This window comes from Amia ocellicauda, chromosome 11 (assembly GCF_036373705.1).
Source record: "Amia ocellicauda isolate fAmiCal2 chromosome 11, fAmiCal2.hap1, whole genome shotgun sequence".
In the NCBI taxonomy this organism is placed as follows: Eukaryota; Metazoa; Chordata; class Actinopteri; order Amiiformes; family Amiidae; genus Amia; species Amia ocellicauda.
This window is the reverse complement of record NC_089860.1, coordinates 10,299,227-10,317,837: the sequence shown is the minus strand read 5'-3', so window position 1 is coordinate 10,317,837 and position 18,611 is coordinate 10,299,227.

Here is an 18,611-nt window from a genome sequence, read left to right as displayed (position 1 = left end):
GCAGGTGGGAGACAGGATGGATTCCGCGGACTGAGGTGCAGGAGAGGAGTCGAACTGGCAAGAGAGGGAGTCCGCCTTGACGTTTTTTGATCCCGGACGGTAGGTCAATGTGAACAGGAACTGTGTGAAGAACAGTGCCCAGCGCGCCTGGCGGTGACAGCTTGCAGAAGAAAGCACAGGGGTGAAGCTTGGGTGGCTCTCTGTGGTGCTGGGAAAGCACAGCCCCCACTCTGGATTCAGAGGCATCCACCTCCACGATGAATGGCAGAGAGGGGTCTGGGTGCCTGAGGATGGGGGCTGTCTTGAGGCGGGCGAATGCGGCAGTGGCAGCGGCAGTCCAGGAGAATGTTCTGGGGGATCCCTATAATAGAGAGGTCAGTGGAGAGGCGACGGGGCTGAAGTTGCGGATGAACCGCCGATAAAAATTGGCAAAGCCCAGGATGCGCTGCAGCTCCTTCACAGTGCGGGGCTGTGGCCAGTCGGTGATGGCGCTCACCTTCTCCATGTCCATATGTACGCCACTGGCATTGATGATGTAGTCGAGGAAGCCCACACGCTGGCGGTTGAACGCGCACTTCTCTGCCTTGATGTCGAGTACCTTGTACAGCAGACAGTGGAGCACCTGGCGCACCTGGGAAACGTGCTCGGAGAGGGAGGTGGAGTAAATCAGGATGTCATTGATATACACGATGACAAACTAATGCAGGAAGAATCTCAGAACCTCATTCATGAACGTCTGGAAAACAGAAGGGGCATTAGCGAGACCGAAAGGCATGACGAGGTACTCGTAATGGAAGGAGTGTGTAATGAACTCTGTCTTCCATTCATCCTCCTCTCTAATCCAGATGAGGTTGTAGGCGCTGCGCAGGTCCAGTTTGGTGAAGTAACGGGCTCCTCTGACTTGCTCCAAGGCGGCTGGCACTAAGGGAAGCCCATCCAAGTGCTTTCCCAGTCAGGAGGGTGATGATGAAGGTGATCTTAGCCTCTTCAGTGGGGAATGACATGGGCAGGTGGGCGAAGTACAGCTGGCACTGCAGTACAAAGCCCTTACAGTGGTCGGGGGAGACGTCGTATTTCCCTGGGACAGCCAGCCGGACCAGCTGGATAGCAGCTGCAGGGGCAGCAACAGGAGCTGGATCAGCCGTCACCGAGGGGGCAGGCTGATGTTCAGGTAGGTGCTCAAGCAGCTGGTCCACGGCGTTCACAATCCACTGGACCATCTGCTCATGCTTCCCGAGCATGGCCCTCTGGGTGGTCAGCATCACTGGGTCCATTTGGAGGTGAAGTTTTTTGTAACGTACCGCTGGGGCACGGGAACAGTGGGACCCAGTTGTGGTGCGTGGTAGAGGTGGTCAGACAAGCATGGGCAGCACTGTGGAGTTGTGGTTAGAACTCTGGACTCATAACCAGAATCCTGGGTGGGGGCAATGCTGTTGTACCCTTGAGCAAGGTACTTCACTTAGAATACCCTTAAATACCCAGCTGTATAAATGGATAAGGCCTGGATAAGGGCGTCTGCTAAGTGACGATAATGTAATGTGGGTCGGGTACCGGCAGAATGGGGCAATCAAGGGCAAAGATGGGGTCGTGGTCATAGGCAAGGGTCGGGCAATCAGGGAAACAAAGTCGTAGTTGGTAGGTCAGGCAAGGAATCCAGGGAAGTGCACATGGTGTTCAGGAATGTTGATTGAAGGGAGCTGGGGGAAGTGACTGATAAGAAAGGTTGATGTGGGGAAAAGTGGAAGTACTAGATGGTAGCCATGACAGGTGTGTGTGTACAAATAACAGATTGTGAAACATGGCACTTGCCTCTGTCCAGCACACTGCCTTCATTCATCCACCTGTATAGTCATGTTCCTTTAATGGCATGGCTTATTAACATATGGTAATTACTTGGTAATTGGAAACATGAGATGCAAATGTATTCCGGGCTGACATTAAACATGCGTATATTGCGCAAACGAAATTAAATTGTGTAACATGCACATATTGCACGTGAAAGCCTTAATTAGAATATAGACTGAATATTTTTGCACAATATTAGTATCATGCAGTCATCCAATAACTGCGCAAAACTGTGTTCAAACAGTGGGTATAATAGTGCACTTTGCAGTGGAGCAAGTGGGTTTGTGACACAGGAAAACAATGCTATATTCCAATGTCGCACAAAGATTTCCGCCATGTTTGCATATCTCTCCTTTTTTGGCCAAGTCGCATTTTTCTTGCGTGGCAGTCATTTTGTGTGGAAATTGTGTGAAGTTTGAATATCGGGCCCACTGTCTTTTTGCAAATGCTCCGAAGTAGAGAACATACATTGTTTACCCTGTAAAATAGAACTGGAACACTACAATCACAAATTTGTCACTAAGAGGACAAAATTAACTAGGAATATATAATGTAAATTTATGCTGCACAATAAAGCAGTAACTTAAATCTACCAACATTTTCAGTGTGCAGATCTGCAATTGATTGAATGCTCAAAACGACTTTGCATTACAGTAATATTCAGCTTGATGAGACATTTTCATGACACATTTTACATATTAAAATCACACCAGAAAATGTTATTCCATCTATTTAAAATCCTGTGTTATAAAATCCAATTTTCAGCCAGAATTGTAATTCTTGGACACACCTCATTACTTCCAATAGAAAAATGAAAACATATTCTATCATCTTTTTGGTTGCAAAGGCAAGCTTACTTTCATGGAAAGACTTTGACTCACTATCTTTATCTTTATGGAGAAATCTATTAGATAATATACACCTTGAAAAACATATAATTCTCCTTAAGTTATAAACTTGAGAACACATGGTGCAAGGCATGAAATTATCTCAATAACATTAATCTAGATGATTAATTTGTTACTATTTGTATTATAATTTTTATATATATAACATTTTTAAAAAGCTATAATGAAGCAGTAAGTGTTTATTATACACCGTACAGTCCTTAATACATGGCTGATATTTATCATTGACTTGCTTATTATGAGGGCGTATTTATTTATGAAACCTTATGATTATTTTTTGATCATTGTAGTTTTATTTAACTCATATCATTATTATCTATGATGCCTAATAAACATTATTATGAGGATATGTTTACTAATGGTTTTATTTATTTATTTATTTTACTAATATTAATGATATTCATTAATTCATTATTGTAAGAATGCATTTATGTTTTAAGACTGATTATGTTGTAATTATATATATTTTTGAGATTATTAAGCCTTATAACAATTATTTTGTTTTATATATCTATTTATGTTTTTTTCTCTTTTTTTCATGTTTATTGATATTATTAAGACTGGCTATATTTATTATGTTTATTTTGTATTATGATGATGATGATGATTTGTATTGCTTTTTACTATCATCATTGCAGTCGTGCTTATTATGTTTAATATACATGTTTATTGCAATGCTTTATTTCTTATTACTATACGTTTTTATCAGGGGCAGACTGGCAATCGGGAAGTGTGGGAGAATGGTGGTCCGTTCTGTTTGGACCTGTGTGGGCCGTTGGTCTATATTTCTTTTTTTTACTTCTTGTCCATTAAATGCTGAGAATGACACACTGTTATTAATTGGGCATTCTCACTCTCTCTCACACACGTCATCACTCCAATCATCGCTTGTGTAAATCTAATATGGAAATATCTAAGGGGGAGGAGTGCCCACTCTCTGATTGGATTTGCCAGGATTTTCTTACAACGGGATTGGTGAACCGATTTCACCTTTTGCTGGAATCTATTGTATTGATAATGGATGAGTGTCATGTCAGTCAAAGATCTTCTATAGTAAAAATGCCAGAGAGGGCCTAATGATAGATACAAATCTGTATATATTTTTATATATTATAATTTGTAATTTTGTTTTCACTGATTTAATCTTAATCATTGTCTAGGCCCTCAGGCTTTAAATAGAAGGCACCAGCCAATGTCATTGACAATTAGAGCAACATTTTGGAATGACAGTAGAATCAACCAATCACAAACTGTCTTGTAATAGGTGGGACAATTGTATGATGCCTCAAGGCCCTCTAGAGGGCCTAAGTATATGTCACTAATTCAGAGCCAATAGCGAGCCTTGTCTTGCTTTCTCACGCTTGAGCCTTGCTAGCTGGATGGTGGGTGTATGTAATGATGGCGATGGCAACTGCCGAGGACTTTCGGATTTAAAGTCAAAAGACAAGCTTTATGAACCTGCCATTGCTCATTTCATAAAGAAGGACAGGAGAAAGGACTTTGTTTTTAAATGATAATCATAATGGTGGGTAAAAAAGGTAATGACGTTGCAATTGGAAGTACTGGGTATATGACATTTCATGTTGTGGTGCATTTTTTTATTGTTGCATGCTGGAGATAGAACATCGACTACAGCGCAACTTTGTGAGTAGTTGTGTGGTTGAATTTATTCCACCACTATTTGAGTTTTGCCAAATGTTTCTTTGTAGTTTTCTCATCCAGACCTCATCCATTGACATCCGTTCCTTGAGCTCTCTGCTGTAGGCAAACTGCTGTTTAATGTTGAACCAGTGTCTTTTAAACCTGTGCAAGTAGGTGTGTTGCAACCCTGTGAGTTTCTCCTGTGTGCCATTAGCGTTTTTCTTTACAGTTATCTTTACTTTTGAACACTTCATGGAGTGGATGAGATGGAGGGATGAACAACCCAAAAAGACAGAGAATATGATAGCTTCTCAGGGTTCTCTGATAGACATCTTTATGTGCAGGTTTTTCAGCATATTTTGCAGCAACCTTTTTTGCATCTTCACTTTATTCTTTGTGATTCTCTGTTTTCTCCCTGTTGTGATCCTGCTTACATTGTCTCTTGAATAGAAGGTCTTCACCTTTTTATTGAATGCATCTGTGAACCTGTTGGTCTGCTTCCTGTCAAAGTTGCTTAGACTTTTGCTCTGCAGATGTTTCCAGCACCTACATGAGAAGCCCAGGGCATACTCTGCAAATCTCTGTAATCTGTATTTTCTGACAATCCTCCCTCTTATTACTTTTGAAATGATTTGCCTGTCCTTTTCTTTTCTGGCCTTGAGATATTTGATATTGATGTCTAAAATCAGTGCTTCATGGTACAAATGGTTTTCCTGATAATGGAGTTTACAGGGCATTTCTTTGTCAGCTCCTTCTATTTAGATTGTGGAGAATTTGTGTATTTCTTTAAGTGCTGGCATATCTTTTTGTATTTCTCCTTTAGTTTCCTTTGCTTGTCCAATGATTTCTGGAGTTGATTAATTTCATTATGCAGCTTCTCTCTTTGTCTTCTTGAGAGACTTTTGCCCTCCTCGTATTGCCTAAAAACAAAATCAACAACTTATTCAGCAACTCAGCGGCTGCATCACAGACCCTCCCCCTCAGCCTCCTTCAGTTGAGGCCGCTGCAATGGTGGTTCAGTTCTCTCAGGATGCATCCTCGCCGCGATCGAACACGCCGGGTCACAGTTACTTGGTGGCGGAGCCCTCACTATTTAACCTTCAGTGTGCCCCTGGGGCCAGTCTTCCACCGAGCAGTTATGACGACAGACGTCTCCAAGCAGGGTTGGGGAACAGTCTGCAACGGACGTGGAGTCCGAGGCAGGTGGACGGAGCCAGCAAGGGGCCTCCATATCAACATCCTGGAGCTATAGGCTGTACTCCTTGGACAGACGTGCTGGTTCGGCCGGACAACACAGCGGTGGTCGCCTATATCGACAGGCAAGGGGGTCTCCGGTTGCGGAGACTGTACTGTCTGGTGCGCCGTCTGCTTCTGTGGGTGCAGCCACGGTTCAGCTCCATCAGAGCAGTTCACCTCCCAGGCCCCAGGCCTGGCCAACACGGCGGCTGACCTCCTCCCTCGGGGAAGCCCCCCGGTCTCGAAATTGCACCTCCACCCGTCTGTGATACAGCAACTGTGGAGCCGGTTCGGCAGGGCGGACGTGGATCTCTTTGCCTCGGCCACACACTGCCCACTATGGTTCTCCGTCCAAGACCGCTCAGGAACCCTAGGGATCGACGCGCTACCCACACATGGCCGTCTCCTTTACGCATTCCCACCATTCCCCCTTCTCCTGGTGGTCCTGGAGAAGGTCAGGAGAGAACGAGCATCAGTTAGCCCCTCGGAGGCCTCGCAGATTCTGGTTCGCAGACCTGATCGCCCTCCTTCATGGAGTGCCTTGGCAGCTCCCATGGAGTGCCTTGGCAGCTCCCAGTGAGAGCGGACTTGTTGTCCCAGGTGCAGGGCATGCTTTGGCACCCCAATCCGGGCCTCCTCCAGCTCTGGGCCTTGCCTTGGGTCTGTCAGATGCGGTGGTAGCCACTATTCAGTAGGCGAGAGCTCCCTCTACGAGGTCGCAGTATTCCCACTTCTGGCGGACGTTTAGCACCTGGTGCCACGATGGCCATCAGGACCCAAGCCCCATTTGAGCCACTGAACTCAGCTGAGCTGAAGCTGGTTTAACTTAAGACTGCGTTTTTGCTGGCAATCACCTCTGCAAAATGCGTGAGCGAGTTACACGCCCTACGTCACACATTCTCAATCAGAGACAGGTCAGGACTGCAGGTAGGCCATGCTAGCACTCGCACCCTCTGCTTACGCAGCCATGCACTTGTAATCTAGGCAGAATGTGGTTTGACGTTGTCCTGCTGGAAAATGCAGGGACATCCCTGGAAAAGACAACGTCTGGATGGCAGCATTTCCATTACAGACTCATGACGGTTTAAGACAGTGACATCTGAGGGATCGGAGATCACGTGCATTAAGAAGTGGTTTCCGGCCTTGCCCTTTACACACTGAGAGTTGACTGGATTCCTTGATTCTTTTAATTATATTGTGCACTGCAGAAGGTGAAATGCCCAAAATCCTACCGATTGGTCTTTGGGGAATGTTGTTCTCAAAGTGTTGGATTATTCGCCGATGCATCTGTTGGCAGATTGGCGAGCCTCAACCCATCCTTGTGCTTGAAGGACTAGGCCTTTTTTGGAGGCACTTTATATACTATGATTACATGATTGCCTCACCTGTTTCACATCAGCTTCTTATTTCAACTTGTCACATCGCTATTAGTCCTAAACTGCCCCTGTACCAACTTTTATGGAATGTGCTGCATGCATCAATTTCAAAATTAACATTTACCTTAAAAAAAACTATGCAGTTGCTTAGGTAAAACATCGAATACCTTGTCTTTATAAATGTTTTGTTTAAATACAAGCCAAAGTACATTTACAAATCACTCCTCTGTTTTCATTAGCATTTTCCATACTGTCCCAACTTTTTCGGAATTGGGGTTGGGAATTGGGAATTGGGAATCTGCACTAGTAGAGCAGCCGTCCTTGCTATTGTAAGCAGAGGCATTAACCTCTGTAGCCCTGCTTTGATGTCACCGCCTAGTGGGTAATTAGGGGGCGACTACGCAAGACCAAGCCACCTCCTTTGATTAACGAGGGAGGAGCTCTTGTTACTCACGCTTTCTCCCAGAGCAGGCTCGACAGGACCCCAAGACAAATTCCACACAAACGGGTAACAACAATATTTATTAATACAAGTCCAGTCAGGGCACGAAGACTGTTCTGGAGATTTACAAAATAGTACAATTTGAATTACAATTAACCTAACTAAAACCGCCTTTAATCCCCGGCGCTAAAATAGAAAACCCCCCCCAAACATACAACTAAAAGGAAAAAACAAAAACACTACTAAAACAGAATAAAATAGTGTTTCTATGAAATGACTCAATTACAATATACTAAAAATACTAATCCTATTTCTCTCTTTACCCCCACAGATACAGGCATCACTCAAACCTTCCATGTAAGTACACAGTTCTTCCCATAAGTCTTTTTCCCCGCAGAAACCCAGCCGGCGCTTCGTTGGCCAAACAGGCACCGACAGACTGGAAGCAAAGGAAAGTTAAGGTGAGCAAATAGTCAGAACTCCCGAATCAACCTGTCACAACGGCAGTCATGAAGATAAAGTAACTCAATGTCAATATCCTGCCGTACTACTAAAATGTCTTGTGCTTTCTTTCTCCACAGATAGTTCCACACCGGACAATCCCCAAAAGAGAAAGTGGGGACCAGTAGATCGAGGTGCCAAATTCAATAAAAGCCGTTCTCAAAAATTCGACTGTCTAGATCTCGATTGCCGGTATAAAGTCTCTTTACGTTCTTTTTAATGCATAACCGCTACTGCACCCTCGCTACTCAAACACAGACACCAAACCCATAGACTTAGCTGCCAAGTCTTCTGGGATACCGTCGCCGCCCCCGGGTTGCAGCTCCGCGTTATTATTTGTAATCCGCTAGAAGAAAATGAAAGATGAAGCTCCAAAGATCTCCCTCTTCCACCTCTCCAGCACTGGTTCTTCCTCCTTCCCTCAAACCCGGGCGTTCAGCTCCTGTCTCTGTTTCTCCCGTATGTCTCTCTCGAATGACTGTTTAAGAGAGAATGTGCAGGTAAGTCCAGGTGAGAGCGGCGGGTGGCATGTGCTCGGCAAAAATAAACAATCAATAAAACCCAATAAACCAATAACACAAGAAAAGTGCTTCAAACAATATAAGGAAGAAAAAAAAAGAACACACTTCATAAACAATTGTGAGAAATAAAGTGCACACGTTATAATTGTTAAGTGATATAATAATATAATAATTATTCAATTAAGTGATATACTGCCGTCATGCCCCGCCCGTGACACTGATTCAAGACACTGATTTCCGGGAAGAGCGTGACTGTGGTCCTTGCTACTGGGCGGCCCAGGTGTGGCCCTTCGGGGTCCCTGGGATTACTGTCTGGAGTTGTGTTGCGGTCACCTCAGGGCAGGCTCCCTTATCAGCTCGCTGCCTCCTCCTTTGCGACAGTTTTGTTATACAGTAGCCCCTCCCCCTTGGGCAGTGCTTACGACTTGAAAGATAACGATAGGTTGCATATGCAACCCCGGTTATCTGAAAAAGAAGCACTGCTTCCCATCCCATCTCATAATTAAGATTCAAGTTTTTGTACTTCGAGGCCTCCATCACTTCTTTTAAAGGTTCTTAAATTATCATGGATTTTAAAAATGAAGAGCCCAAAACACACATGTTGTTTATGTCAAAGCCTCTCCAACACAGTAATATTGATTTTACAAAATTACAAAAAATTAGATGTCTTGGTGAAAGTATAATTCAAACCTCCCTGTTCCAAGATATAATGTTCCTACAGAAACAAGTGACTGTTGATATTGTAGTCTGGATGTAAAAATGGTCCCCCAGTGCTGTGTCACAAGCAAAGAGAAAATGATGTGAAGTGAATCTTTTCTGAAATCTATTAAATAAGTAATTTCAAATTTTACTAATACACAAAAACTGAGTGTAAATGTACAATGTGAATGAAACACTAAATGCTAGCTATAGTATAGTTACTAATATACAAGCAAACATTGTTTATTATACTTGTTATTTAATATTAGGGTGATATAGAGTCTGGCTCAAAATTGAATACTGAAACGATACAAAATATGCACCAGAATTCCAGTTCTACACATGTTGTAAGTGTTGAGTTTGTCCCTGTTACTGATCCGTACTTTCAGGAGTATTCCCCCCAGCCTTAGGTATGATGATTTTCAGTAGAATACATATATACAAGATGGCGCTGATACACTGTGGCTGTGCATTAGTAAATGAGAGTTGTTCCAATAAAACACTTAAAGGTTAAACCTTGTTTATTTCCTTCAAGTTACCACAACACACAACGGTGTGCATTGGCTGCACACATTTACTTTTGTATAACAAAAAGTAAATAGTCATAAACAGAATCAAACCTGGCTTAAGCTGTGTATCATCAGGTTTGATCATCTTCAAAAGCCATACTCTGTTCCTGTTACTATGGATGAGTCTTACTCTTTTTTTTTTTTTTTTTTTCTTGGCAGACACCCTTATCCACGGTGACTTACAACATAAGTGCAAAACAAAGTGCAAAAATACAGTTATTTTTAATAATAATAATGTGTGTGTATGTGTACTGTGTCATCATGCAGGATATTGCTTGCTATTTCATGTTAATTAAAGCCTGAAAAGGGTATAGGCACAGCTCCTAAGGGAAATAAGAAATGTCACATTCATATACATTGTTGTCAGCAAGTTGTATAGCAGTCATATATTCCACACGCCTTCTTTCTCGTGTTTGTTCAGTGTAAATCTGTTTTTTTGCTTCCAGAATTATTGCTCCCATCATTATATGGATTATTTCAGCTTACTTTATATGTTCCTAGTATTCAGGTACTTGTTACTAGTGCTCTGCTATTCCGTTTTTGTACTGCAGAAGATTGATACATTCGTGTGGTTGTGACTCGATAACATAGATGGCATCATGGATTTTTTTTTTTTTTTTTTTTTGTCCAGATAGGTAGGGTTGTTCTTTATATAAAGAAGAAGAACAATGTAAGTATAATCTCAACATATACTGGTGGGTTGCTTTTAATTAATTTGGCCTTCTTATTCTTTACGTTCCTTGTGTTCTTATTATACCTTTAATCATGCAAAGAAAAAAGAAATCATAAGTGACAGGAAATGTATAACTCTGCTGACAAGGAAACCAGAGATGAAAAAGATTTAAGATGAGTGTGTGACCAACATTAGGGGTTAGGTTCTTCATAGCATTGAACATGCTTGTGTGGATGTCAGCAATCACAATTCCTTCCAGGTCTCTGAGCAGAAGGGCGAAAAATGATATGAATGATTGCAGATCAAAGCAAACATGGTTTGAGGTTTACAGGCCTGATATGGCATTGGACACCCCTAGAATCAGAAAGAGTAGGTAGAATTGGTTGGAATGTCTGTATATTCCAGATGCGACTGGTGGTTGGTATCTTTAATCTGCTGCCCTGCTGTTCAGGGCTACAGCCTCTTCTTGTATTTCATTACAAACTGTTAATTTCAGGACCCCTTATTAAATAAACAGGCAGTTATGTTCCTACACTGTCACAATGAATGGATCGGCAGCCCATAGGCAGGGGTGGACTGGCACTCGGGCAGTGTTTGTTTATATTTATATATATATATATATATATATATATATATAAAAATATATAGCCCTGTCCAGATGAACACGTTTGCTCCACGAATATATAGAATTGCAATAAATGCTCCTCTGCTGATAATGTCCCTGAATCATTATTTTGCGTGCCATGTGTCTGCGTTATTGCGCTCTGTACTACGTGCAGTAGCAATCGTGTATTGATCATTAGAGTAAAAACACTCGGTGCCATTTGGACCTGCGTTTCACTCACAATGTTTTCACAACACTGACACAAACTCAAATTAGATCCCAGTAATGAAACAGCATCTTTGTGGGTTAAACTTTTGAATAAAAGATCTGGAGGATTAGTGGTAGGAGTGTGTTACAGACCACCCAACTCAGATATTCAGAAAGATGCTGCAATGTACAGTGTAATCAGGACTGCATGTAGCAAGGATGTGGCTGTTATAATGGGGGATTTCAGATGAAACAAAATGGATGGAGATGAAACAAAATATATAGAATATGTAGAGCTTCAAAGAGACCTTAAGAAAGGGATCAGGAAAGCAAAGAGGGAAATAGAAAGAAACTAATGCACATAGCTTTTTTCAATACTATAACAGAAAGAGGTCAATAAAGGAGGAAGTGAAACAGATAAAGGGTTAAAATGGAAGTATCTTGGAAAACGAACAAGATGTGGACAATGTTGAAATGAGTATTTCACAGAGGTTTTTACTAAAGGAAAAAACAGATATCATGCCACAGGTTAACAACCAGTCCAGTCAAACCCTAAGAGAGATCAGGATAAATGAGGTGGAGGTACTAAAGGGACTAGCAGAATTAAAAACAAACAAATCACCTGGGCCAGATGGTATATTTCCAACAGTACTTAAAGAAATGCGGGAAATTATTTTTAGGCCACTAACTCAAATATTCCAAATCACCTGCATCACCTGTAAAATGTTGGAAAAATTAGACAGAAAATAGAGGAGCATCTTAATGAAAACCATATTCTTGGAGATAGTCAACATGGGTTTAGACGAGGCAGATCATGTCTTACTAATTTATGATAATTTTTTGAACATGCAACTGCAGCTGTAGATCACGTGAAAGCATATGATATGACATACTTAGATTTTAAGAAAGCTTTTGATAAGGTTCCACAGCAAAGGCTGATCCTCAAATTAGAAGCTGTAGGCATTCAGGGTAATGTAAGTAGATGGATTATGAACTGGTTGATGTATAGGAAACAGAGGGTGTCGATTAGAGGAGTTGCTTCTAACTGAAGTGAGGTTGTTAGTGGAGTTCCACAGGGATCAGTACTAGTGCCTTTGCTTTTTCTAATTTATATTAATGATCTGGACTCTGGAATAGTTAGCAAACTTGTCAAATTTGCAGATGATACTAAAATAGGTGGCTCAGCAGATACAATCTCGGCAGCTCAGGCTATTGAAAGTGGACAAGTGTAAGATATCACATGCACTTTTAATTTGCCTTCAACCGACGAGAAAATGACGTGATCTTTGAAGACCCACAGTGGCACAGGAGATCAGTTCCCTGTTTTACAGTCAGGAAGAATGAATCAGTGCAATCCAAACACAAGGAGGCATCTTTGAGAGTAATTGTTGTAGTTTTTATTGAGTCTGCAGTGTGAGGAGGAACACGTGACTTGAGCAGATCCGTCTGGCCCATGGTCCCACGGCCAGGTCCATCACAATGGCTTCAGGATCCTCTGTCTTACATTCTTCAATTATTGTGTGTGTGTGTGTGTGTGTCAACTATATTTTCTGTATTTCCAATTAATCTCATTTATCATGATTTATATTGTATCCTGTTTCACAATTACTAGTTGAATGTGTTTCCAAAGGAATTTGATATTCTGTGTTTTAAATGTGTATTTCAATGTATGGGTTGTATTTGAAAATACAATCTCATTTGTACATCACAACAAACTCAGCTCAGCAACAAATACGGTCTAACATTACCATCACATCACAACTCTCATTGAAAGTAAATGTTGAGTTGCAGACTCTCTACCTTCATCTATGTCATGTTCGGCCACATTGGTGTTGTAGTTAAACTTTTAACAGTTTTATAATTAGCACTGACTACAGGTGTTATGTGTTAAGGTAGATCTTTTTCCAGCAGTACACGCATTAGCTCAACTTTGAATAACAAACCCATTTTTCTTTATGTTCCTAATCTCACAATTTCTGCCTCATTAGCTATTAGATGAGAGATGCAGGGAGGAGACAGGAGGCAATGAAAGCGACCAATTTAGACTGTTGGGACAGATGAAATTGGTGGGACTATGTTAGGAATCTCACATTGTGTCTTTAGTCTTTAATTTGTGTGTTAATGTTGTGCTACAATCATATTGTTGTGATGTACATAAAAGATTATATCTTAAAATACAACACTGATTAAAATACAAATGACTGAAAATGGAGAATATAAAATACTAGTAAAAATACATCATTGAAATATTTGCAAATACATAGAAATACTTTTAAAACACAAACTCATTTTATTTTGCAAATACAGTCATTTAGTAATTATCAAACAAGATACAATTTGTGCTTTTTCAAATACAAAATTGAATTAAAATATGAACTAATTAAAATACATCAATACACACATGTAATGGTATTTGACCAGGTCTGGTGAGTGTAAGCGTGGGTGATGAATAAAGAACTCAGTTTAGTGCATTGCACAGTCTGAACATTACTTCCCTTGTTTTAAATTGTGCACTTTTTGACTATGTACCCTAGCACTGTGTTTGCCATGTTTGGATGGAGAAAGTTATGAGTCCACATAAACTCTTCCAATTCTATTCCTCTCATAGTGTAATTATAGTGGACATTTTCGTTACCTGCATGTAATACCTTGCACTTGTCCACATTGAATTTCATCTGCCAGGTGTCGGCCCACAACTGAATATTATCCAAGTCCCTTTGAGTAACCTGAGCTGCCGAGATTGTATCTGCTGATTAATAATAATGTAAGCAGGCCTTTTCCAGTACAGCGGGGATTCTTCAGAGTTGCCCTCTTTCTGGGATGTTGTATTCCCTAGCAATTGAACCCCTGCTCTGTCTGTTGTGTACCCATTTAACCAGCCTGGCCCTGCCCTCTGTGCCCACTGCTTCTCCTCTCAAAGTGTCAGCTGATGCTAATGATCTGACTTTTTATTACTTCTCAACCTGAAGCGGTGAAGGACAGCTTAGATATACAGTGGGGGAAAAGAGTATTTGATCCCCTGCTGATTTTGTACGTTTGCCCACTGACAAAGAAATGATCAGTCTATAATTTTAATGGCAGGTGTATTTTAACAGTGAGAGACAGAATAACAACAAAAAAATCCAGAAAAATGAATTTAAAAAAAGTAATCAATTGATTTGCATGTTAATGAGGGAAATAAGTATTTGACCCCTTCGACTTAGTACTTGGTGGCAACACCCTTGTTGGCAATCACAGAGGTCAGACGTTTCTTGTAGTTGGCCACCAGGTTTGCACACATCTCAGGAGGGATTTTGTCCTACTCCTCTTTGCAGATCCTCTCCAAGTCATTAAGGTTTCGAGGCTGACGTTTGGCAACTCAAACCTTCAGCTCCCTCCACAGATTTTCTATGGGATTAAGGTCTGGAGACTGGCTAGGCCACTCCAGGACCTTAATGTGCTTCTTCTTGAGCCACTCCTTTGTTGCCTTGGCTGTGTGTTTTGGGTTATTGTCATGCTGGAATACCATCCACGACCCATTTTCAAAGCCCTGGCTGAGGGAAGGAGGTTCTCGTCCAAGATTTGACGGTACATGCCCCATCCATCGTCCCTTTGATGCGGTGCAGTTGTCCTGTCCCCTTAGCAGAAAAAAAACCCCAAAACATAATGTTTCCACCTCCATGTTTGACGGTGGGGATGGTGTTCTTGGGGTCATTCCTCCTCCTACAAACACGGCGAGTTGAGTTGATGCCAAAGAGCTTGATTTTGGTCTCATCTGACCACAACACTTTTACCCAGTTCTCCTCTGAATCATTCAGATGTTGGCAAACTTCAGACGGGCCTGTACATGTGCTTTCTTGAGGAGGGGGACCTTGCGGGCGCTGCAGGATTTCAGTCCTTCACGGCGTAGTGTGTTACCAATTGTTTTCTTGGTGACTATGGTCCCAGCTGCCTTGAGATCATTAACAAGATCCTCCCGTGTAGTTCTGGGCTGATTCCTCACCGTTCTCATGATCATTGAAACTCCACGAGGTGAGATCTTGCATGGAGCCCCAGACCGAGGGAGACTGACAGTTATTTTGTGATTCTTCCATTTGTGAATAATCGCACCAACTATTGTCACCTTCTCACCAAGCTGCTTGGCGATGGTCTTGTAGCCCATTCCACCCTTGTGTAGGTCTACAATCTTGTCCCTGACATCCTTGGACAGCTCTTTGGTCTTGGCCATGGTGGAGAGTTTGGAATCTGATTGTTTGATTGCTTCTGTGGACAGGTGTCTTTTATACAGGTAACGAGCTGAGATTAGGAGCACTCCCTTTAAGAGAGTGCCCCTAATCTCAGCTCGTTACCTGTATAAAAGACACCTGGGAGCCAGAAATCTTGCTGATTGATAGGGGATCAAATACTTATTTCCCTCATTAACATGCAAATCAATTTATAACTTTTTTGAAATGCGTTTTTCTGGATTTTGTTGTTGTTATTCTGTCTCTCACTGTTAAAATACACCTACCATTAAAATAATAGACTGATCATTTCTTTGTCAGTGGGCAAACGTACAAAATCAGCAGGGGATCAAATACTTTTTTCCCTCACTGTATTTTGACAGGTTTCTTCTGCTAAGGAGAACTGGGGGAATTGCACCTCTTTCCTGCTGGGTCGGTGGAGTGGAGTAGGTGCCCCTGTTTGGCCAGAACAGCTGCATTGAGAGAACTGGCATGGGGGTGCTGGGGGTGTTCCTGGGGGGCCGCAGTGGGAACAGAAGGACTGGGAGGGGTTGGTGGACGATGTTAAAGAGGCAGCAGAGCTGGAGATGACATTTGCTGCAGTTGTCCTATAGGGGAGGGTTCTTGTTATAAACACTCTGGTTGCCTCGATGCTTTGGCACAGGCTGGCCTGTCTGGATCTGCCCCGGGGCTGCGTCGGGTCATTTATACTGACTTACTGAATTTTTGGGGGAATTTTCATTGGCTGTGGCCGGCTGTCTTGTATGCATTTCAAATTTTCCAAACCCCCTCCCTTTTAATAAGCCATGTTTTCACAAAATAAATCAACAACTTTTTTAAAATACATATATTTTTTCTTTAATACATCTGTACAACCAGGAATCAAACCATTCATGAATCTAAACAAAAAAAAACAACAGCGACCTGTACAGACAGATATACCTGCAGTAAATTCAAACGGGTGACAAATGAAAGCCTGAAACCACTGCCTTGAGGTGTATGTTTTCATTTGTTTATTTATGTTTTACAGAGTTTAACTGTTGTTGGGGGTTTTGACTACCTCACTGTATACATTAAGGCAGTGGTTCCCAAACCGGTCCTGGGGGACCCCCTACCCTGCTGGTTCTTGTTCCAACCGAACTCTCAATTACTTAATTGAACCCTTAATTGAACTAATAATTTCCTAAATTGGAGACTTTTAATTATTTTAAACAGTAGGGGTTTTAAGTTAGGTATAGAATTATATTAAAAATCATATTGAAGAAACAAATACTTTCTTACACAATTTAAAAAGTAAAATCTAAGCAGATTGTTACTTCAGTTAAGGTTCAATTAAGTAATTGAGAGCTTGGTTGGAACAAAAACCAGGAGGGTAGGGGGTCCCCCAGGACCGGTTTGGGAACACCTGCATTAAGGTTATTACACCACATGTTTATATTTAAGGAACAGTATTTGATAAAGACATTTTGAAATAATAAAACAGAGGTTGTAAGACAGTTTAAAAGTTAACTATGCTCATACAGAGTGTGTACATTAAGGTTAATGATGAGGCCTGCCTGTAAATACTAGAGACATTACAGGGGAAGCCGTGCATCTTCAAGTGGTGATTTTCTCTGTGTGTATGTGATGTAAATTATATTTAATGACATTTTTTTAAATTCTTTCTGAGTTAAACAACTAGATTCAAAGGTCTTCTATCATGGTCCCTGCATTTATGATGCGCTGGAAGGCATATTGGGCACCGGCTAGTTGATATGTCACTAAAACAGGTCCTAGATGCTCTGTCAGTCGCAGTGAAATTCAGTACCTCTCCAGTTCTGGAAACTCTTTTGTGGATTTGTGCAACTATGCCAGTTATGATAGCAATGGAGCAGCGACCGTTCAGTGATCTAAATGTCGGTTGATGTGTGATTTTTCTCCGGATGTGTTCCATAGTGATGTGTGTTTGGGAAACAAAGATGTCTGATTAGTCCAAATCCGCCTGCTTTCAAGGAGATTTTGAGCTCAGTTTTTCATCTTCAAAACGACTTTCAGTGACAGCTGGTAGAGCATCGCTGTGCTTCGGGGGTTTCACGTGAGCAGACGGGTGAGGCGCAGCGCCAGAGGAGAGTCCATGCGTGAGGCCGGTCAGCACCGGCCGGTGTGGGCAGCGGTCAGAACTCCAAGCACCGAGATGCTTCGGCGGGCTGTAGTGCAGCGCAAGCCGGAGGAGGAGCCCCTCAGATGGGCGGAGTCAGGACTGGGGCTTCTGCAGTAAAAGCTATGTCAAAATTACTGACGTCCGCACTGCCTTTAAGGGTGGGTACGAAGGGAGGCTTCACCTTCTTTTCCAGAAGCCCTTGCCAATCCACACTCTGAAAAGAGAAGGAAGAAAGAAATGGATAAAGGATAAAGTGGCGCGACCTTTATGTAAAAGAGCGGCCATAAAACGGACGTGTCCGCCAACGTACTCTGAAGAAGGGATGCTTCTTTACTTCCTCTGCACCGCGTTTACTGGCTCCAAGGCGCTTGCTGGGATTTTTCTTCATGAGCTGCAGAGGATTCAAAACAAGAAGGAGACGCACGTTATTCTCCATCAATGGACTTAAAGTTGAAACATGATGTTAAAAATAAGTTCTCATAATTTGAAGTGCAAATGAGCGTTTGTGCATTGTTATTGTGAGCCTCGCTCCACTGCTGCACAGTCACTGGGTATTCCTCCAATTGTGTAACATTTAAATAACAGTGACATCCATTCACTATGGTTGGTAGCAAGATACCGAGGGACAGACTGGAGGAAAAACGTGTCTCAACAATAAATAACCCTGGCATACAGACCTTTTTCATGATGAAGATGGACTCTGACAAGAGGAACGCAGGATAGTCCACTTTCATGTGCACAATATTGTGAAGCACCTGGTTTCTATTTTCACCCGGGAAAGGAGTCTATGGGCACAAGAAGAAAGAGAGGAGAGCACATTAAAGGGTTACTCCAGACCCAAACTTTCAATATTCACATTCTGAGCATTCGGGAATGCAAAAGCCACACACACAGATCTTGTAAAAAGTCAATTCACAACTTAGACATGACTTATTAAAGCAGATCAATTATAGACACAAAGTCTGCAATAATGGAATCCTACTGAAAACCAAACCTGGTTAACAAAACGTCCTGAAGGAGTTGCTATCGTAACCTGGCAATAAAGGT